Source organism: Scleropages formosus, unplaced genomic scaffold, assembly GCF_900964775.1.
Source record: "Scleropages formosus unplaced genomic scaffold, fSclFor1.1, whole genome shotgun sequence".
Lineage (NCBI taxonomy): Eukaryota > Metazoa > Chordata > Actinopteri > Osteoglossiformes > Osteoglossidae > Scleropages > Scleropages formosus.
The window spans coordinates 58,914-81,830 of NW_021641040.1; the positions used below are offsets into that span (position 1 = coordinate 58,914).

The 22,917-nt window shown below is 45.8% G+C and overlaps 1 pseudogene; it reads right to left on the reverse strand.

Annotated features, from left to right (window-relative positions):
- Positions 1-371: 371 nt before the first annotated feature.
- LOC114909707 (plexin-B2-like) lies at positions 372-22,304 on the reverse strand (annotated as a pseudogene).
- Positions 22,305-22,917: the final 613 nt, after the last annotated feature.

Genomic DNA, 22,917 nt, shown 5'->3' on the forward strand with positions numbered 1-22,917 from the left:
AGGTAGGATATTACAATGGCCTGGACCAGGAAGAAGCTGCATAGAGTGTGTTGTAAGCCAAATGTTTATTCAGCTGAAGTTGTGCAGGATGTATCTGCTGGACTAGGTTATGCCTTCAGTGAGCTGAAAGAAGAACATACTTGAGTCAGAGCTGGATATCATTGACATAGGACTGATGGGAGAGTCAATGAGACTCGATGACAGCCAAGGGAGAACATGTGGATAGAGAAGAGTAAGGGGCCCAGCACTGAGACCTGGGCAACAGCAGTCGAGAGAGACTAAAGGGTAGACAGGGAACCGCACCAAATCACCTGGTAAGAGCTACCTGATTCACAAGACTCAGTAAAATAATTGGTTAGTAATCATACATTTTACGGTACCAGTTTACTGAAGATTAGAAATGCAACAATTTACAAGCATTTAGTCAGAGAAAAACAGAACTAAGTATGTCATCGTCATCAGAAAGGATATGGCTCATACCGAAACAGGCTGGTGACAATGTGAAAGACTTCTAACATTTTTCAGAATGTCAGTATGACTCCTTTAAACTTTGAAGTAGACATTGGAAAAAGAGCCGAGAGCAACAACAGCTGTCGCAAAGATAATAATGATAAAGTAACAATAAAAAAGTGAGATCTAATCATGAATAGATACATCTACTCCACCAAAAATGAGAGATGGGGGTGTCCGCAGAGTGACAGAGGTGCCTCTTATGACAGTATGATTAACTGCGATATGTGCTCTCCCATGCTGCAGTGCTGTTTTCTGCACAACCCCCTTGTACAGGGGATGAGGACAAGAAGGCCCAACAGGCAAGGAAATGAACACATTGGTCACTGGCGGTCCAATACACAGATTCCAGACCCTTAACTTTATATCTCACTTCAAAACAGAGGTCCCATCCTTCCCATCATTGAACAACTGGAGAACATTTATCAGGCACAAAAATATGACATATCAAAAACAAAAAATGTAAATATATAAGGCTTTCTGGGTAAAAAATGCACAATAAAAACTATAAACTTAATTCTTAATCTTATTCTAATATTCTGTACTATTCTTAAACTTTTTTTATACTGGAAGAAATTGAACATTTAACTGAACAACAACAACTAACAACAGCTGAACAGATAAAGCCTGCAATTAAGGAAGGGCTTATTTCAAAGGCCGGGCTGCAATGGTCACATGTCTCATCATTGAGAACGTCTGGTGTGGTGTCTCCTGCAGATCCCTCGGCCCCTTGGCACGTGTTGTATGATCTGGACCAGCACAGGGAGGGGGATCGACTTTGAGAACCGTTAGGGAATTGTGACACCGTTTCAGACACAACAAACATTTAAGATGGGGGGGGGAGCTTCCTCGGAACAGCCCCATTCCTTCCCTTCCCCACGTCTTTGCTATTCCACTCAGGACTCAGGCCATATGAAATAAACTCCGCTTTAATTTCTGGCCCCACAGTACCAAAACCGGCCCCCGCCCTCCTACAGAGGTTAGGGGTCTGTCACTTTGTTCTCCAGTACAGCCACTATCTGCTGCAGTCTCAGAGCAAGCTGTTTATTCTGGGCAGCGGGGTCCTCGTCAAAGGAGGTGATGATCTGGAAGGAAGGCAAGAACAGATTCCGTTAGAGAAGATGCACAGCGTCGTGTTCGATCTCAGATCCTTGTGTTCATATGTGTCTGACAGGAAAGGGAGAGTGAGTCACATACCACATCATAGTACTTGTTTGCATACTGGTACAGCTGATGCAGAGCCACCTGGGTGCTGAGTTTGTCTGTGTGAGACTGCGAGACAAAGAACAACTTGAAGTAAGGAACTTCTAGGACTGACCAAAACCAGCCGAAGCAGCCATATCTACACCCCCTTTGAAGGTAAGATCTTCTGGCTCCTCACTGCGTCCACATAAGACATAACATCACAACCTCACAGAAGTATCTATTCTGCACTTACGTGAGCGATGAACATCGGTGCATCAAGTGGATAGTAACAAACTAGGTTTACTTAATTACATGTCTACAGCCATGTCTCCTTCTCTTAATGTAACGCACAAATTGTATTTTTGCTGAGATGTATGTCACTTTGGAGAAAAGCGTCTGCTAAATGAATAAATGTAAATGTAAGTACAAGGGCAATAGTGGAAGACTCACTCACCCGTGACACCTTCGCTAAGTGGGTGTTCATATGCTGGTTGCTGACGGGCACCATCTCCCTGATGCCCTTGTAGTAACTATGGACAAATACAAGCCGAGACAGGTCATCTTGATTAAAGGCAAAGGGATTTTTGCAGATGGTAGGAAATGGTGAGATTACCAAGTGGTAGCCCTGACAATACTTACTCCTCCACCATCTTCTTGTATGTGGAGATTTCCTTTGCATAGAGTAATTTGTGATTCGGGGAATCCTGTAAGGAATAAAGCAAAAGGAAAATGGTTACAGAGGGATCATGGGCTGGAGAAAAAAATGAAGTCCTGGCTCATGGATCCTTCCCTTTGCTTAACATCAACAATGGGGTAATGTCAAGGCGCTCCCAGGCTCACCCTGCTCAACTTGCGCTCGCTCTTGGTGCAGGCATCCATGAAGGTCTGGACAATAACAAACAAGGAGGCGTCCACCACTTCGTTCACGTGAATGTCGAAGATGAAGTGGGGGTTCCTCAGGATGTTCACCCAGAACCTCAAAGGCAAGCTGTGGAGACACAAGCCTTTTCAAGAAACACACACTAGCACTCACACTCATTCCATGCAAATATAACTGTGGCCTCATCTTTAACCCTGTTTCTGCATGTTATTCCTGTTCTCAGCTCTCATATGTCCCAATGAATACTCCCACAATTAATCAGAGTTAGAATCTGGCTGCAATTCACTTTGCCTTATCAACTGAGTACCGAGGCACACGATACAGGGATCATACAAATGCATTATTATGTTGCAGATTAATTTTAAAAATGCAGAAAATAGACACTTCTTCCCCCAGATTTATTTAAGAGTTGAGGCATCTGAGCCAAATAAGTTTGGAATTCATCTCTGATTTAATACCCAGAGAGATGTTCCAAACAAATGAACAGAAAGAAGTGGATTTAATAAATTAGCAGGGGACATAATTATGCTGTCTGTTCAGCATGTAATAGTACACAAATTCATCAGTAAGCCAAAAGTGTTGTAATTACACTGTTCATCACTCATTCTCACAATACCAACACTTCTAGTCTATGCTGCCAGAAGAACCTGTCAATCAAAGATAAATGTATATGACGCAGATGGTTTACTGCGGTATAAATTCCACATCAACGTATCCAGTGTGTACGGAGCTCTCAGTAGGAATTTTAAACGAAAAATACAGTGTCAAGCACGCACACGCACTGTCTGAAGCTGCTCGTCCCGAGCAGGGTTGCGGCGAGCCGGAGTCAAATCCGGCAACACAGGGCGCAGGGCTGGAGGGGACACACCCAAGACGGGATGCCAGTCTGTCGCAAGAAACCCCAAGCAGTACCCCCACGCCCTTGCGCCTCCCCTCACCGTGAAGCATTTGTCTCTGAAAACTGACAGCTCCAGCGCTGCTTTCTCGGGAATTCTCTCTGCCAGAGACGGCAAGAGCACTCTACCTGCTGGTCTTCCAGATGTCAATGGTCTGGTCATCCACGTTGTCGTGCTTCTGTGCCTGTTCGTCCAGGAAGTCAAAAAAGTACTTGACTGCTGGGGGCCCAACGAATGAACAGAGGACACTGCGGAAGAAGTCGTCCACAAACTGTTGTAGAGTGCCCTGAAACAAACACATTTGCGCATATGTAAGCAAGTCCAGGTGAGGAGGAGCCGTTTTCAAAAGCATAGCAATCCTGTATTTCTGTCATGAAATCTGATAAATATATTGTAATGACCTGCGTTACAGTTTTGAGGGGGAAATATGCTTATTGTCATGGGTTAGCGTTTGGTGACGTGCGGGGGATATAAGGGGCTGATTGCGTCTGCCAGGGGAGAAAGAGGAGTGAGCCTGGGGGTGCTAAGCAGGGTGGGAAGGCTGGCGAGACGCGCAGGTCCTGGAGGAAACGGGGTCCCTGGTGCCGGTGTTCAATAAAATGTTCGAGATGAACGGTACCTCTGCGTCCTTCTTCGCCCCAACCAAGCCCACGGCGCTGCGTGTCACAATATGATATCCAAATACTAATCCAAATATTTCACTTTGCATTCCAAATACAGATTTAATTATTAGAACTATCTTTTACATATTCAGGGCTAGAATCTAGAAGTATGATTGGATTCTTAGCAATGCACAACCAAATTGCTGCATATTAATGTATTGTAGGCTTCACCAGCCCAGTGTATTTAGCATTCTAACTGCAGCAGGCTATTAACAAACCAACCTTGACAGACAGCAACCGCATCAAATAAAGCTCTGTGATGGCTTTGGTCATCGACTTGTCCTTCATGTTGCCCCTCTTGGATTTGACCTCATCCACCTCCTCTGCTGGCCGCACCAGGTGGAACACCTTGTCCTCTTCAAGCAGAGCATTTCCTGAAGGAGTAGGTAGAGTAGGGTTGTCAGCAAGACCATGGGAACACTACGGAAGGCAAGAAGTAGTACAGGAGCACCACTCACTCTCTTCATGACTGTCCTGGTGCTGGTCATAAGACTGCAGAGGATGCAGGACCCTAGACAGGACGAGAGTGGCGTTGTCTCGCACCTGAAACACAAGAACTGTGTTCAGCCCGAGCTGGATACAGTCTGACAGATTTCAGGTCTGGAGCAGACACGACACAGACATTTGGTCACCACGTAAGGGGCAAGCCGTGACTCAACCTGTACCGTTAGAATCGATGCGTCCATTTCTTAAGCTGTAACTCACGTCATAGTGGGCCAAAGTGTTCATGCGCTTCCATCTGCCCTCCTTTTGCGATGTCAAGTCAAGGTCCGACAGAATCTGCCCAGCAGATTCTACAGAGCAGAAAGACTATTTCAACATTCATTTTATATCCCAATCATATGCAGACTGGTGCAATCCAAGCAAGGAAACCCTTGCCTATAAAACAGAAATAATGTCATACCTACTTCAGTAATAAACAATTCATGTCATGAATCGTTATATTATGCAACTGTGCTCCAGCTCAGTTGGTCCTTACCGAGAGTGACGCTTTCCACCTTGGGCCTCTGAGAATAGGGCACATTTTTGTACACTTGCTCAAGGATCTTCTCCTTCACTTGGGAGATGGTGTCACAGTTGAGTACCTTGACCAAAGTGACACCTGGCCCTTCCCCGTGAACGAGGACCTGCAGAGTCTAAGGCGAAAAGGGCGGTTAGCACTTGGCCTTCTGTGCATGCATCCAGTTCCCACACTGTAGATTTAACATGCATCTTCAAAACTGTCATAGATCACAAGGATTCTGCTGATCACGAAAGTGTCCACCGGTATTGTCTTCTTCCCATTTCTTGGAGTTCATTTAGCACCACAGATAATCCTTTCAAAATGAAGCATTCATACCCCAAGCGACTGCCGACGTGTGATCGGGTTCAGCCTACATAATACTCACCAGCATACAGTACTCCACGTCGTCCCCCAGCAGGTCAGTGTCATTCAGCGTGTACTTGGCCTTTTTCATGACAGCATCCACTGGGCCTTTCTCCACTTGGTGTTTGACGGCTTTGAACAGCTTGTACAAAGGCTCTCCTGCCGAGTCCTGCCCGCACAAGAATTCACCATCAAGCTTCTTTCAGAACAAAACCGTTCCCTGTCACTAAAGCAAAAACCTTCATTTTGTTCAAACAAAGATCTGAACCAGTAGAAAATAAGATTAATCCACAGAGTGGAATCAAATGAGATTAATTTTGTGTCACAAAAGATGATACCTTCAAGAACTGATAGAGACAGATAGACATCCAGTTGCACAGCATTTTCTCCACCACCGTCTCTGACCTACAAGTAAGGGGCAGAGAAATTACTTTTTTTAAAGTGGGCAGGGGAAGATCACATTATTTACAAAAAAAAAAAGGGCCGTTCTGAGACACCTTAAAGATACGCTGGTCTTATACACCTCACCTGTGCAGCATGAGCTTGGGGTTCTTGCTCCGGGCATATTGTTCCATGAGTTCTAACAGGAGTGTCCTCATGATGTCTGTGTAGTAGTCCAACTTGCTGTGAAGCGCCACCGTCAGCAGAGAGGCAAAGTAGCCCTTTGACCGGGCATTGAAGTCAGGATGCCCCTCTAAGGTGCGGATGAACTGACAAAGGCACGATCTGCTATACACCTCATATATCATTCTAAATTGTGTGCTATACAAGCTGGAAAACACATAAAATCCATTAACTTTTATGCTGTGAAAGCCAGTCTGATGATTGTGATCACACACAGGCTGAAATCACTTATCCCAACAGGGGTCACGGCAAACCGGAGCCTAACCCGGCAACACAGGGCGCAAGGCTGGAGGGGGAGGGGACATACCCAGGACGGGACGCCAGTCCATCGCAAGGCACCCCGAGCCCCCTCTCTTTCAAACACAGGGGAAACGTATGAACTCCACACAGACATTTGAATTTGAACTCGCACATAAACCCACAGCCCAGGAGTCACCCATTGAATGACAAGAGCACACTCGAATCCCAGACCTGCCAGAGAGCGGGACCTGGCCAAGGCCGCTGTGCCACTGCACTCCCCAGTGATGATTGTGAGGATTGTATTAATTTCACATTAAAAAAGAACTGGAGCAGCAAAGAACAGATGGGAAAAGACACAAATATGCAGTTTTTAGGCACTTGTGACAATAAGGAAAGGTTTTGGGAGCTGCACTGATGTCAGGACCTACACTGAGAAGGAAAGGCTTGCTATTCAGCAGGTTGAGGAACTGGTTGAGGGCCTGCGTCACTGTGGCCCTCCTCGCCTCAGGAATGTCCAGCTTGCCAGTGATCATCACGTCACTGGCGCTGTTCTTGAAAGGCAGGAAGAAAACGCGGTCTGTGTAGGTCTTGTAGTCCAGGAAGGGGATACAGGGTTCACTGAGGTCACTGGTGTGGTCCTCCATTTCAATCATGAGCTCTGAAAAGGGTTAGGAATAAAACTTTACATGCGCTATACAGGGGATTGTGCAACTGTAGATTAAAGGGCTCTTGCAAGTGGTAAGAGCCAGAGTAAAGACTGCAGATGAGCAGAATATTAGTTATGGAAAAGACCTGTGAACTCCTTCTTGCAGCGGTCACGAACGCTCCCCTCCAGGTTCTCGAGCTGCTGCCTCAGTTTCTCATATTCTCTCTCAGCTTGCTTCCTGTGCACACGCATGGAAATGATCAAATTACAAAATTGCCTCAAAAGAAGAAGCAATAAAATTCATACACTGAGTAACGGTGTTATGTAACTCCCTACCCACAGTTTTATCTTTATTTTTTTTTAAAGAAAACTCAGGATGTGTGATAACTTATGTTCTCTCAGTTGACATTACATTTACATTTATTCATGTAGTAGACGCTTTTGTCCAAAGCGACATACATCAGCAAAAGTACAATTTATGCATTGCATTGAGAGAAGGAGACATAGCTGCAGACATGAAAGTCTCAAGCAAACCTAGTTTGTTACCTACCACTTGCTGCACCGAGGTTCATCATTCGAATAGGTGCATAAAACACAGGACAGACAAATCCCGATACCCTCCCACCATTTTTTTTTTAAAATATTATAAGATATGACCCAGAACAGAGAATCTCCAAGCTTTACCTTTCGTGCGCGGGACCACCAAGCGAGCAGAAGTAGACAAGCGAAGGGGCCTGCTGGGGTGTAGCAGTTGAAGGGCATACGAGCAGCAATGTTCCAAATTTGGAATTCATGCTCTGAGGTTTAAAACAAAGTCACTTACCTGTAGCAGCACACTGAGGCTATGATTATGATTATGGTGATCCCCACCATCGGGGCAATCACTTCAGGAATTATGATGTCCAGGGGAGATGTCCAGGATGCCTCAGTCTTCTTTTCATACTCCACTGAGCCTACAATCCACTGCCCATGGCCGAACTTAATCTGAAGGAAGCAGAAACGATACAGTTGGAGTAGAATTAAACCATAGGCATTCAGGCAACTCCACTAAAGCTGTAGTTTTATTTAGCAACTTCAGTAAAGCTGAGTAGCCTTTTCTCCTCTTCAAGCTTCAATTCAGGAATCCTTCTCTGCACAGCACAGTGCCTTACCTTAAGTTCCAGCAAATCTGCCTTTGTGTCTCTCTTGGGCCTCTTGAAGCAAGATGTTGGTTGGGTCCAGTCCAGGAAGAGCATGTCATCCTGTAAGATGCTGACCCCACAAGAGACGTCTCCCACAAAGGCTTCTGCTTCTTGGGCTGTCATTGCTTTGGCGAAACCTTTACCCTTGGGTGCGAGAGACAAGAAGATGGCTTAGCCACACTGTTCTGTGTGAACTGCAAAAGCTCTAATACTGAGAAAGAGAATTTATTGTATTTCAGAAGTACTGTATCAATTGGGTTTCATCAAGAAAACTGGGGACATTACATCACCTGTAACCGTTGCTTTTCTCAGCTGTAATTTTACATGTTAAAACAGACAACAAAAACAGTATGCAAACGTTTGGTGAATATAAAACAATTTTGCAGGAATTACTCCTAAATAATGCCAACAGAAGATTATATTTACAGTTACAGATATGATGCTGTTCTCTGAAACAACCCTTTTCTGGTTCTCTTCAAACGTAGGATCCGGGTGGTAGTCAAAAGGCTTGAGCTCAAGCTCAATGTTGTCCATGACGATGTAGGTCCTGAGAGGCGCTATCCCATCGGTCACGTTCACCGTCGGGGAGGAGAACTGCATTACTGCATCATTTTCGCCTTTTACCTCCACTTCAGACTGCAAGGGAAGGATCAGACTGAGAGAGACACCAGAGTAGAGTCCATGGCTCCTACCTGACCCACAACAAATGTATACACACACATTAAAATACTGGTGGAATGCTGGTGCTATAGGTGCTCCATTACTTAAAACCCCTACTGCTCCAAAAAGCAGAGAAGACAGGCACTGCACACTGGGAGTGGTCTTTTGGTAAGAAGCCTTTCATCGGACACAAACCTTCAGTGGACTGATGACGCCTGACTGCTCGCTGGAGGGCACCACTTTCACGGCAGTGTTCTGGACGAGGTCAAACCCGGTGCCGACGATAAAAATGATCCGCCCCCCACTGAAATTAGCACAACACTAATGTCACCCTAAATCTGTACAATATGATCAATAAACACCAGCTTTCTTCTCAAGGATTTGACACGTATATGAATATAGCACGTGCATGTTTAACTCCGTAGGTAAGGATAGGAAGTCGAACCCAAAGCAACCATTGTCTCATATGAAGCTGGCACAAAGCAAGGAGATGAGCTAAGGTGAGAAAATGCCACCAGTCATACCCATTGTTCATCACCTAGTGATGAGTGATCTGTATAATCTACTGAAAAGATGTCACACAATACGGTTCATTACAGCATAGTATTACATCTCCTGCTCAGTCCAGACCTATGGGAATGTGGTCCATTACCAGCATAATGCTTCAAAAAGATTACATATTGTGTAGTTCTCTCACTCTCCCAGTAAGAAGGGAAAAAGAAGTAGAGGACAGACTCACCATACAAAACTTGTGTCTGGATAGTGGTGATCCAGTTTAGGATTCTCAAAGAACCTGAACGGCGTAGGCACATCTTTCGTGGTGTGCTTCCCGTACTTCACTGTCACTGTCAGGTTATCAGAGGGGACCTTCTGTACCGTGTACTCTCCGGTTTTGCAGGTTATATTTTTCTGGAACGTCTCCCTGTGGACGGGAACGGTGGGTGCAGTTTGTGGTGGAAATTTACACTGGGGTTCAGCAAAGAGAGGTGCGAAGACAACAGACATCTCGTGTCTCAGTGACCTCTCATCGCTTCTTCTCAGAAGCAAACTGGGAATTGCACTGCAGAAACTCAGACTCGGAAGAGCATCGCTAAGGCTTGGTGTCATGTCTCCAGGGCACAGAGTACTTACATGATACACACCACCCCACCGACAGTGATGCTGACGTCATCCTTGGTACCGGTTTCCAGGTCCGTTCCTGTTATTGTGATAAGAGTTCCTCCCGCCCGTGGGCCTTGGTTAGGCTGGACCCTTTCGGGTCTGGGATCCTACAAGCGTTTGGTAGGACAAAAAACCTTCAGGACTTTTTGGAAATATGAATCCACACGACACAAAGTACTCAGCAGTGAACAAGTGAGCAAGTTCTCGACACGGACTGACAGCGACCGGGGCGACAGCTGGTACGGGAACGACGGTATGTTTACGTCAGCCTCAGTGACGCTCTCACCCTGTATGTGAACATGACACTCGACGTCCCGCTTTTCCCTCCTTTCACCTTCACCTCCACAACCCCTGACTGCTTCTGTTGGACTCCACCGATCTCACACACCACGCTGAAGCAGGAAGGGAAGAGGAGCGGCAGTTACAGAAATGCTGCGGCGCAACCAACAATGCCTGTTTGCAAAAGTGCAGGTGACCGGGTGCTCTGCTGTACCTGGTGGACACGGAGTACTTCTCTTCCTGGTGCACGCAGGGCTCTCCGGCCACTCTGATGCTCTCTATGTCCTCTTTCACGATACCCAGGTTGGAGCCTTTGATGGTCACTGAAATCCCCCCAGGGGGGTGCGGTGGCACAGTGGGTTAGACCGCAGTCCTGCTCTCCGGTGGGTCTGGGGTTTGAGTCCTGCTTGGGGTGCCTTGCGGCGGACTGGCGTCCCGTCCTGGGTGTGTCCCCTTCCCCCTCCGGCCTTACGCCCTGTGTTGCCGGGTAGGCTCCGGTTCCCCATGACCCCGTAAGGGACAAGCGGTTCTGAAAATGTGTGTGTGTGTGTGTGTGTGTGTGTGTGTGTGTGTGTGTGTGTGTGTGTGAAATCCCCCCTTTCAGAGGCCCATACTGAGGTATGATCTGAAAAAAGAGCATTTCCTCTTCAGATACATACTTACAATGTACAGACAGGTTATCTGCATTTTGTAACGATTAGAGAGCCCGTGGGGGGGGGAAATGTTTGCCAGAGTTTATCCCTTCTTGTTATTACTTTCGGTAGAAAAACGATAAGGTAAATTTGTGTATTTGTGAGATGTTTGTTTTGTACATGCATTTTTCGTGAGGGAAAAAGCCATTCATTCTAATAAAACCATTACCATCCTGCTCCAAAGGGACAGGTGTGTCACTAATAGAAATAACCAGATTACTTTTGCCTTGGTAGAAATAAGCCAATGCCAGCATTAGGATTGCCAAAAGTGTTTATGATTTGTTAACAAATCGGATATAGAATAGTATTCATGGTAGGAGATTAGACACCAAGTGAACTGTTAGACACGAGATCTGGCAGTTTTTAGCTATGACCAAAAGGAAATTTATTAATTTGCTTGGATAGATAAAAGGACAGGAGGTAATAAATGTGCTATTTTTTGTATGATACAGAGAAAACATGGTGCAGCGTCTCCAGAAACTCACATCAGTGATTTCAGGGTTGGGACAGTCCCTCCTCCGCTCACCACTCGGGACACCTTTTCCGATACTCGCAGGACTTGGTTTTATCGCACCACACACAACTGTACATGGGGTCTGCACTCTTGCACAGGCTGCAGTCCTCACGGCCCACAGCACAATTGTATAGCGTCACTGCAGGTGAGGGGTGGACACCACCATCAGCACACCGCACACGACACCAATTTCCATTCATTTTTTGACGACTTCCATGCGCAAGGTCTCTTAACTGAACAGTCAGTTATAAGAATCAGTTCAACTCATTGTTTTTACCATCCCCTGTGCGCACGGCTGCAGTCCGAACAGTCCACGTCTGACTGTCAGGCCTACCGTTTAGTTTGCTGTCAATCTTCTTATGTGTCTTTCTGTCCTTGATGTAGAAGAGCACGTCAACTGTTCGTGTTTCATCATAGGCAAACTGGTCCTGGGAACGAAGAAAAAGCAACATTAACATTTGGTGCTTGCAAACTGCAAAAATTCCGAGAGGTCTTGATATTACGATGATCTATTATCCAGGCATCAACGCTTACATTACCATTTAGACATTTACACACAGGCCAGCTGGTAGCATACTGGTTAGCGCTGCTGTTTTTGGACCCAAAGGTTGCAGGTTTGAATCCCACCTGTAGTACCCCAGTGAAAGGTACTTACCCTGAGTAAAGAGCAGTAGTTACTTAAACATTTACCATTATAGTTATTTAAATGTTAGTCATAAACACCATTTAGCTGCTTACACTGATTGTACCCATTGATACAGTTGGGCAGTTTTACTGGAACAATTAAGTAGCTTGCTCACAGGTTCTACAACAGCAGGAGGTGAGATTTGAACCTGGGTCTTTAAGGCTCAGCTATGAGCCCTTGCACATCTGCTGCTAGCACATTGGGCATCCACATGTGACTGAAAGTCTTCCATCAGAAATAGTTCACCACTGTGTGAGTAAACAATTCTTTAACTGACAGATATTGAAAAACAGGAGAGCCAAGCAGCACCCAAGCACATTAACCCAGAACGTCTGCTGTGTTCATAAGGGGCTGCTACAATATCAAACTACTTTGGTACAACCTTTTTTGCCACAAAAGCCACCGAGTGAGCAGAAGGCCAGGCCCTGAGGGACAGCTGGTGCACTTACTGGCAGCTCAGCTCCGCTCCCTCCTCCTTCCCTCCCATACAGGCAACAGAAGGAAGGTGTTCTGGGGCACGTTGTGCAGTACAATACATCCCTGGCTGCAGGACACTGTTTGCGAAGGAAAAGCTGGGACTCTCACATACTTGGTGGTTGCTTTGCGCTTTCATCTATGCATGTCAAACCAGACACCTAGGAGATGAGCTCGGAAGCTGCTCCACAGGCTACTCCGTGGTATTCCACAGCGCTAGTGTGGCCCTCTGCTCTGGTCAGCATGGCGCAAGCGAAGGTAAGGGCAACAGAGCCGCTCAGAACACCAAGGCAATGAAATTCGGTCCAACACTGACCTTGCATCCCTTTAAACTGTAGTTTGAATCTTTTATAGTGACCATTTCCTCAGTGGGCACCATCAGCTCGGTGCCAATCTTGAATCTCTGCCCTGGAAGAGATAAGGTAGACAAACAGTGTAACCCAGAATCCACTATAATCTTTAAGGCAATCTCTACTTTAAAAAAAAAAAAAAAAAGGCAACGATAAATTATTTTATTACTTATCACAGTCAACAGGTAGATATGAGGAAAAATCTTTCACCTCATAAACACGGAGGTTTTTTCCAGTGAACTCGATGGAGGTTTCGTAACCCACAGGAATGAGAGACGGAGTCGGATTCTCAAATACTGGGCACTTACTTCCCTGCGAATGTCAAACACAGGGCATTTTTTCATTTTTAAGACACCTGGCAGACAGGAATAGGTGAGATGCTGCTGCTGCCTCATTTCTTACTTCTTTATGTTTGATAATGTGATCACCCATGGAGTCATCCCTGTTGAATTCCTGAGTGTTCTACTGGCAGCTCCACTCGCTGTCCACACACGACATGCACCTGTTAGCAAACGCAAACAACCAAGGTGAGAACATTAATACTGTCTTGACTGATCTTCTCCTTCCCAAAACCTGTAGTATTAACAGAGACCAGTCATCCAGATTTACACACACTTTCAGAACCACTTGTCCCATACAGGGTCGCAGGGAACCGGAACCTACCCAGTAACACAGGGCGTAAGGCCAGAAGGGGAGGGGGACACACCCAGGACAAGACACCAGTCCGCCACAAGGCACCCTAAGCAGGACTCGAACCCCAGACCCACCAGAGAGCAGGACTGCAGCCCAACCCACTGCGCCACCACACCCCCATCCAGATTTACATTTTCATTTATTCATTTAACTGACGCTTTTCTCCAAAGCAACTTACGACGTTACGGTACTTACAGCTATTTACAATTTATACAGCTGGGTAATTTTATTGGAGCAATTACCTTGCTCAAGGGTATTACAGGAGTGTAACAGGTGAGATCTGAACCGGTACTGAACCTTTGGATCCAAAGGCAGCAGCTCTAAAGTCAACGCTATCAGCTGCCCCGTAAAATGGATACAGGGATGGATGGATGAACGAACAGGTGGCACAATGAGTAGCACTGCTGTCTCACAGTGCCTGGGTGGTGCGAGAGGGTGTGGGCTCGATCCCCACTCAGCCTGTGTGGAGTTTGCACGTTCTCCTTGTGTCTGCATGGGTTTCCTCCCACAGTCCAAAGACATACTGTTCAGGTTCCTCCATAGTGTGTGAGTGACAGAAGAAGAGAGAGTGTGTTTCACTGATGTATGGATGAGTGAGCCCTTGTAAGTAGTGTACCTAGCAGTGTAAGTCACTTTGGTGTCCAAAGTGTGTGGACTTGTAACACCACCTAGAGTTCAGTAGCAGTTGCTCTGGAGACAAGTGTCTGCTAAGTAAATATAATGGATGGATATATATATAGATGTTTGTAGATATTCCAAGAATCCCCTCAAGAACAATTCTTGCCCATGCAGTCAAAGTGAAAGACAAAAGCAGAGACTGATTTCAAAGAAGTGCCATCATGACATTATGCTGTAATAGGCACCCGCCCCCCCCTGACGCCGCCACTCACGGTGTGTTCTCCGCCTGCCTCGCGGCTGCGCTGCAGTTATAAAAGGTGAAGTAGCTGGACGCCAACTCCACCTCGTCATTCACAAAGATCTTCGCGGCCACTTGGACGAAATCTGAAGGCACACGGGTTAGCAACGGGTTACGTCGCCTGCCGGCAAGACCTCTCCGGGAAAGGTATTTAAAAGCTACAATGACTTTGCTCACCGTTGCACCATGGCACACAGCTGGGAAACTCACCTTTATTTTTGGGAGTGACAGGAATCTCGGTGACTTTCGGCAGATCACAAGTGACCTTTGAGTCGCCCACTTTCGCTTCACTTTCAAAATTGCCAAAAATGCATTTCAGACTGTCATCCCCTCCAATGCTGGGGAGAGAAGCCACGTTGATGTCAACCTGCAAATAAAGCACACAGATCAAGGACCTCTGACATGCACACACTATGTGATCCAAGATCAAACTGAATATGGAGACAATATTGAAATAAAAGACATTACACACTGTAAACAGCGCTATTCTGAACAGCTCTACAAACAGTGTCATAGCACAGTTAGTAAATAAAACATCCAAGTTCGTGGGAGTAAAGTTTACATTAACATAACTATTAAATAGCTCAAAAATCATCTGAACAGTCGGAACTGCGGAATTTATGAATTTCAACGTCAAATGAATCAAGTTAAATGATTAGCAACACTTTTAATTGTGAATCTCCCTGAAGTGTTTGCATATTTCTTACAAAAGAGGAAACATATCAACAACCTAAAACGGGGAAAACTGTACTTTACAAACCTCCAGTTAATGTAAACTCAGGTACGTATACAAATAACCACATCCTAAAAAACTGCAGTCGCCGTAACCTTCGACTTTATTTTAAAGTGTTAGAAAGATAGCGTGTCTGTGTGTCTCTCCCATGTGCACTGGATGAACGACATGATGCAAATTCTAAAACTGGAAATGATAAGATACTCATTGTGGGGTTCTTCTGCAGAATTTTCCAGTATCTGGCAATGTCTCTTCTCCTATGTTGAAAACATGCCCTTTGGTAAAATCTGGGCAAGGGTCTAAAGTGTATGTTCCTTGGCGTAGGAGATACAGGCAAAGTCAACCTCTCATACCTTCTGCATCTTCTTGCAGCTCAGATTTGGTGGCTGGAAAGATGTTATTTCCACACACTGGTTCTGAGGACTCCACAGCCAGTGCTTCTCCTCTTCTGCCTTCCTGCAGTCAGACTTCCTGGTGCACCTGCAGCAGAAAGGATACCCATGAGCCACTGCTCCAGCCCACTCTGTACGAACCACTTCCAAAGCCTTCCGTCTACACAACTCCAACAGTGTGGATTCCAAGACCTTCTCAATATTGCTTTTAACTATGAGGTGAAGATGTAAGTAGACAGACAGAATCTTTGGCAGGGAACCTTTGGAATTTAACAACTCTGCCCAACTACTTGTCCAGGCCATGGTGACATCTTGTCTGGATACTGCAACTCTCTCCTGCCTGGCCTTCCTGCTACTGCCACCAAACCTCTACAGCTGATACAGAATGCTGCTGCGCGAGTTGTGTTTGACTTGCCGAAGCGTTCCCATGTATCTCCTCTACTCGTTTCTCTGCACTGGCTTCCTATAGCTGCCCACATCAAATTCAAGATCCTGGTTATTGACTACAAATGCATCAATAGAACTGCTCCCAGGTATCTACAAGACTTGATCATCTGCTACACGCCAACCAGACTTCTATGCTCTTCCACATCTGCCAGCTTGGTGCTCCCACGCACGAAAGGTAAAGCGAGGTGGTTCTCAGTTCTGGCTCCGTTGTGGTGGAATGACCTCCCCCTCTCGCTCAGAACTGCTGAATCTCTGTCCACATTTAAAAAGGGTCTTAAAACTCATCTCTTCCAGACTCACTTCACCCATGATGTCTTAAGTTCATGTAAGGCATAATTGTTCAAGATCATGCTCGAATCAATCCTTTACAGAACCACTGCAATGTAACATAAATGTTTATATGCATCTCAAAAAAAAAGAAAGGTGACTAGAAATCGGCGATATTCTGGTAAAGTTTTATGCAGCTACTTATGTGATGAAGGCCGGTGCATATGGTGAAGGAAACAAACTGTACTTAAGAGTCAATGTTCATCAGTCTTTTAATAGACGTCGTCACACATTTTACATGACCATATCCTTATTGAGGGGGTGTGGTGGTGCAGTGGGTTTGACCGGGTCATGCTCTCCGGCAGGTCTGGGGTTCGAGTCCCACTTGGGGTGCCTTGCGACGGGTGTGTGTCTCCCGCCCTCCAGCCATATGCCCTGTGCTACTGGGTTAGGCTCTGGCTCCCTGCAACCCCGCATGGGACAAGTGGTTTCAGATGATGTGTACAATGTGATGATATCTTTATTGAACAAACAGTTTAAAAAAATCAGTCACTGATGGAAATAAAAAAAAGTGAAAAATATTTTGTATCGAGTGGAACGTCCTTTATTGGCAATAAGTTCAAACATTAGACCTTTACAACACACACACACATTTTCAGAACCGCTTGTCCCTTACGGGGTCACGGAGCCTACCCGGCAACACAGGGCGTAAGGCCGGAGGGGGAAGGGGACACACCCAGGACGGGACGCCAGTCCGCCACAAGGCACCCCAAGCGGGACTTAAACCCCAGACCCACCGGAGAGCAGGACTGCGGTCCAACCCACTGCACCACCACACCCCTTCTACCTTTACAACAGTAGGGAAGAATTTTGGCCCATTGCACTACAAGAAAATGTTTCAGTTCATCTATATTTTTGTCCTGCATGAGCAGCCTGCTTGAGATCACACTACAGCATTTCAGAGGGATTGAGGTCAGGACTCTCTTCTGATCATTGTAAAATATGGAACTGCTTCTGTCCGAGCCAATCCGTTACTGATTTACTCCTGCGTTTCGGATCACAGCCATGACCAAACTTCTTCTGTGTTTCAGATCAGGGGTTTTCAATCTTTTTTAATCCCGAGGACCCCCAAATATGATGATTCTGTGCAAGGGACTCCCTTGCCTAAATTATAAAGGCAACAATATATTTTTATGTGTAAAGACTTTTCTATAATGTAAAGACATATTACAATTCACATTACAATAAATGCACATCTGAAATGCTGTTTCAGTAATTTTCTTTTATTTGGCAACTCGCTGTAGCCAAAAGTCTCTTTCACTCTCTCTCACTTATACACACAGCCTGAAACAGCTTGCCCAAAATGGGGTCGTGGCAAACCAGAGCCTAACCCAGCAACACAGGGTGCAAGGCTGGAGGGGGAAGGAACACCGCCAGGATGGGACTCCAGTCAGTTGGAAGGCACCCCAAGCAGGACTCAAACCCCAGACCCACCAGAGAGCGAGACCCAGCCAAACACGCTGCACCACCACATCCTCCAGCAGGGAATGCATTTATTGTAAATAGTTGCATTATGGGGAAAATGTGAATAAAGAGTGCAACCCTTGGGGGGGACTTGAGGGGATAATAAAGGGGTGTCTCTGTTTGCCAATGAGGGGGGGGGGGGGGAGAAAAAACAAACAAACTGAACCAACCTGGTGGTGCTAAGCAGGCTGGGACAGTCCTTTTGGGTATGTTGGTGTGGGGAAGACAGGGGTCAGTTATATTCTTTGAAGCCAGAAAGGGGATTGTTATGGGAAAGACTTTGTCTTGACAATGTATTTTATGTAATGGTTGCTTTGTGATTTTGTTGACCAACTGTAGGAAAACGGTGTTGGATTTGTTTGATTGTGGATTTTAATGTATTGTTTTGGTTCTATGTATTATTGATAACTTTATTAAATAAAGTTTGAAAAAAAAAAAAGCAGGCTGGGAAGGCGGGCTTGAGGTGCAGGTTTTTTTTTTTTTAGTGTGTTAAAGGTTCTGCCATGCGTTTTTTTTTTTTCTCTCATGTTTGTTGGACTTATTGATCTTATTGTTTTATTTAATTTTATTTTTGGCATGGCAGTTTTTCAGGATTTATTTATTGAATAAAGATTTTAATTATCGGAAATGATGAATGGAGATATTAGTTCCTGTCGCTTTGGACAGTATGTGGAGTCAGACACCTTTGGGTAGGCTGGTGACCCATTCTGATCCGTAAGAAAAGGAAAAAAAAAATAAAATGAGGTGCAGGTTCTTGAGGAAATGGGATCCTCGGATCGCGAGCATCATTTCCCCGTATGCCGGTGTTCTAGTAAAACGTTCTTCCTGAACGCTGCCTGCGCGTCCTTTTTCGCCCCATCCGAACCCAGAGCGCCGCGCGCCACAGTATTCGTTGGCCTGCACTTGTTGTAAAAGCTGCAAAGCAATATTGTTGGCCATGTCACCTATGCATCTGCTCACTGCGTTATTGTCTGACACAAGCACGCACTCTACTTTTCGTGCTGCTCCCTCTCCCAATAACTCCCTGACAATGTCTTTAGTATCTGGTAACAATAAGGCTTCGCCAGTCGTGCGCAGCTTCTTAGCACGCGCCATGTGCGCAAAAGTGCAAAATGTAAAGAGCGCAAAGCATTTTGGGATAAACACGTTACAAGGAATCACTCATAAATCACGAAACTATACGTAGATTACGTAAAAAATTATATTACTGTAATATTTTTTTCTGTCAAGTTTTCCGCGGACCCCCTAACTCCCTCTTCCGGACCCCAGTTTGAAAACCCCTTTTTTTAGATCACAGGATTGGCTGCTGATGTGGGTATGCAGTGTTTGGCTTTCTCTAAAAATAATACTGTATACAGTTACCAGAAAAGGTCAGATTTGTTTCACCTGTTCACATAATGCTGTTCCAGCTGTGAACACCCGGCTGACAGCAAAGGTGAGATGGGCAGTAATGTCTTTCTGGAGAGCACTGCTTTCTTCCATGGTAACCTCCCACAAACACAGCTCTTGTTCAGTATTTTTCTTATGTAGGCTTGATCAGGCTATTGTATTTCAACTGAATTGTGCCGTGAAGAGCAGGTACTAAAAACCGTGTGTATTTTCTTTTTACGGCAGGGCAGGCCAAACTCACACCTCAGTCGACTGGAACACCCAATGCATTGACTGCAGACTCCAATTACCCTCTTTTCAGCATGTCATTACCTTAGAAGTTCACATACTTTTTCCATCAATGACTTTGATCAAACCATTTATTCAATTAAAATATGGATACGTGAAATGTGGCGTGTTGTTAAATAGGACTGTCTGCATTTATTATGCCTTAGACAAAGGAGCCATTCATGCAGAAAGCAGTAGGAGCAAACTGTTGTGTAGAAAGTAGTGAATATCTCACTGCTAACTGGGTGTGAACTGAGTGCTTACCTGCCCTCCAAGGCACACCAGCCACAGTAGGGATCCTTGAGGTCCATGCAAGACTTGCAGTCCTTCATCATATCACATTCCTCCACTGGTACCATTGAGATCTGACACAGAGCCAAGGATATCCAGCATCAAGCGTCTTACACAGAGTACAAATACAGTCCACTTCCCAAGACGGTACCTTTTTTCCTGTGGTGACGTACAAATGCCTGTGGTTTCTGTCGAATAGCAGGTGTTTGTTCACTGCCTCACCAGAGCTGGGTCCAGAGACAGTTCGGTACACCTCTGGTGTGCTGGACAGGTGTACCTGGAAGTTTACCTGTGTTCTAGTTTCACACCATTTTCTTTCCTATGAAAATGAGTTTGACCACAGTGGTACCTGGGACTGCTCTCAGATACCGTACACCCTCTGCTGCTGTACTCACGTGGTACACCTTCCCATTGCTGGTTCCCAGAAAGGCCACCGTGCGCTCAGCCTCCACAGCAACGGCGACAGCCATGAGCAGGCCTCTGGTGGTGTGGACAGCTTGGGCAGCCAGCGCAAAGCCTGGTGTGCTGGCCAGCGGTGAAGGCAGGAAATCGGCACTACATTTGTACTTTGTCAGCGTGTCTTGCTGATGGGCACAGAGAGAGAAGTCTTTAACGTCAGCTTCCTCATACAATCACTTTGTCAAGTGTGCAAGAGGGGATACTCAGGTTTTCACTTTTAGAAAATTCTAATAAAGACAATAAACCTTAAGGTGAGCTATCCCATTTCACTGTTCCGACTTTACAGAACCTCAAGACACTACTGAAAACATTGCTAATGTCATGTTTGAAACGGAGCGCTACTTACACGGACTGATACTGAACATAATAGATTTGCTGAGGTTGTGTACGGAGAATCAACAGCTACTTTGTTTCCAATTTTCCCATTTTTTGTATAGCAGGCACTGATGATTTCCATAATTCGTTGGTTGATATATCTCAGGGGGTACGTGCAGAGCCCCGAACGGGGCTTGTCTTCATCGGTGCTGGACACTACGAACAGAATCTTGTCCTGCGACCGCACTTGGCCGTACTGACCGGATGCGCTCAGGTTTCGGGCCAGTTCCTCCGCAGGGGAGGAGACAAAGGCAGCCTGCGCCTTGTTGTACATGTTGTTGGGGCCACAGCTGAGCTGCAGTTCCATGTAGGAATAGTAATGGTGATCATCCTCACAAAGGCGGGAGATGAAGGTAAAGTTTTTGTTATGTAGCCCCCCCTCTTGTGCGGGTGAAGAGGAAGTAGATGAAGCCACTTTCCTTGAATGAGTAGCGAAAATTGTGCCTGTACTTCTTGACAAATGGGGTGACCTGAACAGCAGGAGCCTCAACAATGTCCTCAAACACATCCCAATTGCCAAAGTCCTGCAGGATGCGGGTGCTGATAAGCTTCATGTTGCCCTGGCTTCCGTAGCCTTTCCCCACGACAAACACATCAAATGTATCATTCTCTTTGGTGAAGGTTGACATCACTCCTACTACAGACACCGTCTCCTCACTGCTGACCACATAAGCCTTTTCACCCTTGCTGTCGTTATAGTAGATCAGGTGGTCAATGCTGCTGAGTTTCCGCAGGGAGCAGATGCCCTTGAAGAGGCTTCCACACACGATGAGCGAGCCGTTAGACGGGTGCACTAGCAACAGCTTGTTGGTGTTGTCTGTCATCTTGGCATCGTGGCAGGACTGGATGGGGGGTGTGCAGTGGCGGCTGTCCCTCTTGGGACCAGTCTCTACTTTCTTCTCCTGCTTGAGCAAGGAGTCCAATTGGTAGATGGCATTGATGGCTCCCACATAGATGTGGCCTGTGAGGGGGTCCTGCACCACGTTATTGATGAGGGTGCTGGATGTGAACTCCTGGATGGATTCCGCACAGCAGACTATGGAGAGAGACAGCAGCAGAACTGCCAGAGTCCACCACGCCATTTCTGAAAGAGGACATTAAGTGCGAGACTGTTAGTCATCTCTCAATATAGTGAGACAAACATGTAGACATGAACACATGCTTCACTGTCAGCTCTACACACTTTCACGAAATAGCAGGATCCGGTCTTTCGTTTTCACAATACATCTGTCATCAATACACCTGCTCACTGAACATCTGGCAATGATTTGCTTCACACAAATTTGTTAAAGCAGGCAGCAATTTTGTACTCCAATCTATTAAATGTACAGTTAATGCCTATAATTTCTACAGTTTTGCCACAGGTTTTCTGGTAAGAGCAGTAATTCCGAGTCCCACTCTCTCCACCAGCAGAAAGGAAAACTAAGGAGCAACGCCCAGGTCCTCATAAGCAATAAGTATAGATTTTTTTTTTTTTTTTAATTAAGTTTAGCTTATGTTACTTGAACACAAGCACTGCAATACCGCAACAGTCGATCATCTGGTAACCGCGACGCCACTAAGTGACGAACGGGCGGGTAGCGGATTATTATACAGCATGCATACGCTGAACAAAGGGATGATTCACGTCCCGGGCGGGACGGCACGAGATTTCATATTTTCGGGCCGCGGGGCAACTCCGCAGGTAACGGAGATCACTGTATATGAGTACACGTAGTATCAGAATAAGTGCAGCAAGCAGACACCGAAAAGATGTAAAATATACATACATACATACATACTGTATATATATTACTATCAGCAATTAGCTACTGTTTCCCTGAGGGGAACCTACTCTTGCTTATTGGATAACCCCTCCACGCCACGGGGCACTGCTCTGCTGCTCTGAGTCTGAAAAGTACAGAGAAGCCCACTGTAGAATTCGGACCCAAACAGCTACACCGCTTCGCAGCAGGAGGAATAGTGGTTAGAAGTAACACATAGATTGATTGAAGCAGTTTTAAGAAGAGAGCCGCTCTAATCCTGCTCTGCTGGAATTTCCACAATTTTAAGGAACACACGTTTTTCAGTGCAAACGTCTTTTTTTTTCCTTTTTAAATAACGTACCACAGTCTAGCACACACTACAGCGGCCCGACGCCGGACTCACGCGCTGGGATT